The sequence below is a fragment of the Musca vetustissima genome, unplaced genomic scaffold (assembly GCF_032173495.1).
Source record: "Musca vetustissima isolate MV318-11 ecotype Yass unplaced genomic scaffold, APGP_CSIRO_Mvet_v1 utg7864, whole genome shotgun sequence".
NCBI lineage: Eukaryota > Metazoa > Arthropoda > Insecta > Diptera > Muscidae > Musca > Musca vetustissima.
This window is the reverse complement of record NW_026880792.1, coordinates 286,506-294,400: the sequence shown is the minus strand read 5'-3', so window position 1 is coordinate 294,400 and position 7,895 is coordinate 286,506.

The window sequence follows — 7,895 nt, the reverse complement described above, 5'->3', positions numbered from 1 at the left end:
AAGAACTTGGGAATATATAATACAATCTAATTTACAACACAGAAAGGAAAAACTTAGAATTCTAAAGAAAATTGAGAAATGGGAAAATGATGCTTAGTTGAAATTTCATGATTATCAACCTAAATAGTTGAACAAAAACCATTTCCATTGTAAAGTTTTGAATTTGTTCTAATAATTCATAGTTAAATTAAAAGGCCGTTCCACAATACTGCTTTGATTGAATATCAACAGCTGATGATTTGGTACTCTTTAGGTAATTGAATGATGCATAGTTTTAGGCGCATTTGATATTATTATAAGATTACATATGTTGAGAGTATCCAGAACACGAGTGGAAATTTATAAAACAATGCCAAGGATTTCAAAGCAAAGAGAACGTTTATTTAGCTAAAATTTCAATTCAAAACATGTCCATTTTCATAATTCAAAAGTTTTTGAAACTGATCTTCAAGAAAAGCAATAGAACCCCACTGGTTACAAATTTCGAATCATTTAAATTATAAATAGAACTTTGCGTGTAGAGACGTGATCTTTTAGCTGTGTTTTTTCTTAATATCCTTCTTGTTGATGCTCAAAACATTAAATGACAGAATTGAAACATATTTTGGCAATTTCAATGAAAAAAATCTGAAATGTTGACATTGCAATATCCTCAACTATATGTGTGATGTATTTAGGGAGGGATCAGTACATTCTCGATTTTAAATTTTGATGATTTATAAATTTATAGAAACAAAAAAATCAATTACAATTATTTTATTGTGGTACGAGAAGTCCTCCTTACATCTAGGAATGCTAATGGGCATAACTCACTATAAAGGGACCTTTATATTGGAGTTATACCCGAAGATCGACATATATTCAAAAAATTCGGTAGGAATACTTGCGATCTACTGAGAACCAATATTGGTATTTTTTTGAAAATCGTCTTGGCAACTCTCAAAATTCAAAAATTGGCTGGTTCGCTACCCCGAAATTTATGCAAATTTTAATAACAAGATTTTCAACCAAATGAGAATCAAAAAATATAAAATAACAGCCAATTGGTTGAAAAAATGCGCATAAAGGAGGTTCTATTTTAACTATAAAAATATTTACCGTGATTTCATTAGAGAGATGGGCAGCAGAGAGTTGGGCAGTTTGCTGCCATGGGACGTCACACAACCATTTCCGAGAGATCGTCATCGTGCTGAACTAGAAAAATCTCAACGAATAATAGCGGAAATACTCAATATTACTCGATCTGCTGTTTTATTGAGATGTATGTACCAAGTAAGGTATGGCGCAGGGCGAATAAAGCCGTGGACCCTAAGCACACAATTCGGACCGTAAAGCTCGGAAGAGGTTCTGTAATTGTATGGGGCTGTATGAGCGCTGCCGGAGTATGAAATATCGTTGTTATTGAAGAAGTTGTGAATGCGATTTATTATTTAAACATTCTAAAAGACTATTTGAAATGGGATTGGGGACAATATTTCAATTTTATCAAAATAATGACACCAAACACAAGTCCCAGATCGTTTGAGAATGGATGCTTTATAATTGTCCAGAAGTGATTCGAACATCTCCTCAGTCCTCGCATTGAATCCTATAGAGAACTTATAGAGTTTCTATTTTGGAGAAACAAATATTAGAGGCTATAACCATCCAAAATAATTCGTTTGTTAAAAAAAAAAAAACTTTTAATTTTAAGTTACGATGTTCATGTTCACATATAAAAAGAGAATAAAATTTTATTCCTTAATAAACATGCACTTATGACCTTTTTATTATAAAAAGCAAATTGAATACTTTCGACTGTGACTCCCATATTTCATATTCTATATAATTTGCCTTGAAGTGATAGTAATATATTTAAATAAAGTAGTTCATTTACAAATATGTCCTTCCAATTTATTTACTATATACAAAAGATATTTACAATATTATATGTATGTGTTTGTTTTTTAGATAGAATATGGAATAGGGGATAAACGTGCAGATTAAATCAACAAACATGACATTTTTGTTGAGGAATTTTCATGCAATTCCAAAGGAGTAGAAGCATCTCAAAAACAAACAACACTCAAGGAAATTTTTTACATTTAAGAAGGTAAAGATGAATGTTTTCCTATTTAGGCATTGATACTCTTCACATTTCATTGCTGTCATCTGAATAAGAAAACATTTCCGAACATTTTCTAAATTAGTAATCAAATACGCCAGTTCAACCTATATTTTCTCATTGAAACTATGAAATCCGGGGAATCGAAAATATGTCTAGGTACTACAAAATTCACTGTCACTCAATAAATAATAAATTTCCTTTTTTCGGGGTAGGCTCTTCTATTGATCTGAAACAAAATATTATAGAATATTCGAGATATATTCGTTTTAACTACACACTTTAACTTTTCGAAAATTACTCACTAAACGTTATATTTACTATTTCATCGATTTGGGTTTGTTCTATCATCTATTTACGTTTTTTTTCTTTTGATTCTTATATCAATTATTTCCTTTACAAATATTATATTATTGGTGGAGGAGAAGGTGGAGAATAGGGAATTGGATGGGTTATTTTTTTTGTTGGTTTGTAGTTAATTGGTTAAATCTACCATAAGATCCTACAGTTTCTCGTTCACTATATATGCCTAATACATTTTTTTTATCAAATATTATTTTATTTCCGTAGATTTTTTGTTAAAGAGTTTCGTATGTTAAAGTTTTTTTGTGCGCTCATGTCGTAGTTATTTTTACGTTTTAAATTTCTTGTTTTGTTTCTTTGTTATTCATTCAATTTATATATTTGTAATTTCTTTCATTCTATTAATCGATTTTCTCATATGTTGAAGACAATCTTAAATTTTAAATAAAAAGTAATTAATGCATTATTTCTGGTGTAGTTTGATGTCCTGTAGATAGAATAGTATAGAATATAATATATTTTAAATATATTCTATTGTAGATATTAAAATTAAGATTTGAGTAAACTTCGTAAATGAAACTATTATTATAGATTATTAGCCTTTATTTCAAATTATTAAATATAGATTTGTAATTACTATTTCATCTATTTGGGATAAGATCGAAAAAGAGCATATACATATGTCCTTCGTCTCTGAATCCAAATTATACCAGACTACTTGATGTAATGAGAAATTGTTCACATTATTTTGTTCTCCTCCCTTCCATGTCAGGACTAATTGAGTGGATATAATATATTTATTTCTAAAGAAAAAACTGCATTGGGAATTGTTTTCCAACTTTTTTAGTATTAGCTCTTAATAAATTTATATATCAACTCAAAATAAATAGGAGTCACATCAAGGATCGATATTTCTTACAATTTTTCTCACAATTGTTTAGTCACAGCTCTTAAAATCTCCATATATCGATTCAAAATAAGGAGACAATTTCCTACACATCAAGGATCTATATTGTTCTGCAGTGCCTTAAGGCCCAGCTCTAGGTGAGGTCAGAAAGCAATTAATCAGCTGAAGAATAATAAAGCAACAGGAGTCTGTGTTCCGTGCAAAAAATTGTGGCTATTCAGGATAACTTTAACTGGCACAAGGACAGTAGTTAAAGTCGGAAAGGACTTCTCGGAGCCCTTCAACATCGAACAATGTGACCGTTTGTAGTGTGACCTATTTAACATCCTGCTGGTAAAGGTCCTATGAGATGCAAATGTGACAAGAAGACCATGTTAATGGTATCAACGCGCAAGACGTCCAATAGACTCTGCGTCAACGACTCAACATAAGCGTCGAATGGACCACGAGTTATACCATTTATACACGGTCATCAACATAGTCAGACGTATCGAGCTGCAGCGACTATGGTGGCTAGGCCATGTTGTACGAATTGATGAGGATAACCACCTTTCAAAGGCACATACTTTTTTTCGACAACAGCCTTGTCATTATAAAAAAAATATTGTATCCTATTATGTACATCGACATACATTTCGCTTTCCAAATTGTAGAGTATTTTGTCATGGATAAATTATTTTTTGGCTGTTATACATTAGTAGTTGGTCCGGCACGATCGAAACGGTTATACTATCCTAAGAAGGACTGATAATTGTTTTAACTCCTCCCTACCTATGTGTTTACCGTTTTATTACATCCTGACTTCAAACACTACTTCATAAGTATTCTCTTATTTGCTTCTTAAGACTTATGGGCAAATTTCAGATACCCTGCAAATCTATGACCTTTTTCTGTCAGTAGTTTGTTCGCTACTGCTTTAAATGCGGCTAAATGCTTTTTCTCTGCAGTAATACAATTAGTACATAAATCCATTAATCTTTTCTTTTTCCTACAGGCACCCCTACTACTTATTAACAATATTCTGCCATTGCTGGAACATCAGGCCGAAACCTGCATAATTTGACAATCGCTCAATAAGGATTGTGCCGACTGATGATTTTTTTTTTTTTTTTTTTTTTTTGAAAATACGATTGCAGTGCATCAATATACGTTCACAAGATCAGCAGGTGTGATCTATGTGTATAAGCCTGAAATATAGTACCAATAGACTATTTCTATTCAGCAGCGGGACGGTTAATTCTGAATGGTACACCACAATTTGTATAACGGGAGTCTTCTGAGAAATTCACAAAAACAGGAACAATAGAAGACGAATCATTGTGCGTGTGGAGCAACTGGAGCAGCAACTATGCAGCACTGGTGTTAGGGACCCTAGGTCTGCGGATCTAATGTGTTGGGCTTTCTTGAAGCATCGTGCTGGAGGTGGTTTATACCCAAATCGCGGGTAGAGCTTCGGCTCGGTGTGGAGTTGCATTACATAGAGTTGCATAGAAATGCAGGAGTATTTGATGGCCTTCGTTCCTCATCCAAGGAGGTGATGTATTAACTGTTGTTTACAGCCCCGTGGGGTAAGACCACAATGTAGGTACCTAAGCATTTCTGTACACCATCACAATGCGGCATATAACACACATCGGGTCAAGTCATTTTTGATGTCAAATATTTTAATTTCAAGGTCTGATATTTTCATCAAATTATACCTTTATTTTGCGGGTATGTTTCTGATCCGGACATACCATATGTTTCAATGCAGAACTATGTTGTCAGGGTATATTATAGCTTTGTGTGACACCAGAAGATTGTAAACACGATACAGTCGACAGTTATGGACCAATCTACACGAATTTTTGCATGTAGGACCGGTTCTGGCCAGAGGCCACAATTATGACCCGAACATCAAAAAATAGAAATGACTGTTTTATGAAGATCGGTCAATATTGTATGTACTCGTGTACATACAAAATTCGGTCATGTTGAGATGATATTTAGGTTGGCGCAATGAACCAAAAACTTTATTTTTGTCAGATTTTCTGGTCGCTATAGAGGCCATTATTATATGCATAGCATCATATATTTTTCACGGTGAATGGGGATTTGACCAAATACGTAGAACGACTGGTTAGATGATGATCGGTAAATATTCCGAGGGTCAAATCAACCAACATCTAAGTGACAAAATTTTTATTTTATGGCGTAAATATTTATCTCGAGAAAACAAGATTGGAAGATATGACAGGGTTAGAAAGTGGAGCTGTTAACCTATAATCGGTCAAGAGGCTGCAAATATCCCGAAATATTTCCCAGGCTCAGAAGAATATAGAACACCAGAATGTCTTAATTTCTTCCTGGGTCCGAGGTTATACTTTGCATAGGGAATATACAACTTATATGTTATCCATATAATATGCATTTTCCAATCGATAACTTATATGTTATCGTTTGGATCGACCTATTGTTTTAAACCCAGTGACTTGGTATTAGGCTGTGTTGACTTTGTTTTGAGTCTCAGATCTTAATTTTCATCATAGAGATTCTGAAGATATACCTTCAACATGTAAGAATAAAAAATCGAGTTATAGTTTACAACCCGAAGATTTAGTATTGCACCGGTTGACTTAGTGATGGGTCTCAGATCTTAATTTTCTTCATAGAGATTTTAAAAATATAAACAATTCATAAATATTATCATAAACAATTACTATTTTCTATATCTAAATATAATACGACATCATTGTACACCAGAAATCTACATTAACAACTTTAATTTCAAATTTTGTGTTGCTCTGCGGATAATGATGGAGAACCGGTGAGGAATGAATAATGAAATTCGACAAATGTTTAGAATGGATTTTCTCTTAAAATTTCGTAATTTTCAAAAAATATTTTTTTGGTATAAAAATAAGGAAAAAATGGAGAAGGAGATTGATTGGTGTACCTGTACAATATGATCGATCCGATACTGTAGTTTGTAATTTATGTACTTCTGTTTGTTTTATGGTTGTTGCTGTGGTAGAAATATTTTCTTTTATTTAATTTAACTATTTAATTATATGGTTGTATAGCTCTGTTTTTTTATTTGGTTTGTTTTGCTTTATTTATTCGATACTTTTACATATGTATGTCTATATATACAATGTTTTTCTATACTATAATATATAAATAGTTAATAATAATATTTTTTTAATTATATAAAAATAAAATAATAATAATGCATAATAATAGTACATAATAATTATAATCAAAAATGTATTTATTATTTAACTATGGCCTTAGTTTTGTTCTTTGAGAATAGACAACAAATAAAAAAGAACTTTTTTTCTACTCAGACCTAAAATTGTTGTTTGGTTGGTTGGTTGTTGTTGTTTTATTGTTCCGTCATCAACCCTCAATGGTTGGTTGGTTATATTATATTCGGACTGGTATTCTCTTTAATTCATTTCCGGTTGTTGTTGTTTTGCGATCGAGTTCAAACCATTTGCTCGAGTCCTATTCATAGCTAGATGTATGTGGTATAACATCCCAATCTGGGCATTCAAACATCTCAATGTATGTATGTATGTATGCGTATATGTGGGTATGTATGTTTGTATGGCATTATGAAATATTGATTTGTAATGTTTTATATTTTTTTATATTTAGGCAAGTGATCTATATAAATAACGGGGATGTTAGTAGGTAGGTATTTCGAGTACATGTGTTTGGCTTGTTTTGTTTTCTGTTTTTTCCTTCCTTTCTGAATGTCACGGATAGATATATAGTATGTTTGTATGTATGTATGTTATATAGAGATACGAGTTATTTTTGTTATTGTTTAATGATTTTCCTTTGCAAATTTGTTCTAACTACAGTTTTCTTTGGTTGTTATATGTTTGGGGTATGTGTATATAAACTTGCATATATATACTATGTTATCACATACACATGTATGTGTATGAGATTTTTCATGGATATATTTTTGTTCTTAAAAACTTGATTTATAGAGCTGTGTGTTTATATAGTTGTTATAATCGGTTGATAATATGTCATCTATGGTATGCTTTATGTATGTTTATGTTTTTTGTTGTTTGCTTGTCAAGTGAATGTTTAAAGTTTCTCTAATATGGCTTGTGAGTGTGTTTTTTCCTTTGGCTAAAATGTAAATTTCTTCTAACTAATGTTATGCTTTCTTTTTTCTTTCAACAATTTTATTTATTTTTTAATTAATTAAAAACTTTGTAATAAGAGGAATAGAGAACTAATTTACCAAATTAGGCACATTTTAAAAAAAACCCTACAAACCCTGTTCTATGGCGGTGTGGCGAATAAGAAGTGGAGAGGTGAGAGATTATAAATTGATAACTATTATTTTAATTGAAAAGAGGTATATAACATAATGAGTTTTTATTTTTAGTGTGTTAATAAATTATTTAATTTTTTTTATAATGAAACGCAATATATTTTTATATTGCCTTCAAAGGTGGTTCTCTGATTTTTTAAATAAATTTAAATTTCCGAAATATTAAACTTTTCCTTAATAAAAATTCTTCAACTACACAATACTATAGCCATTACAACCATAACCAGAAGGAAAATGTTTACTAA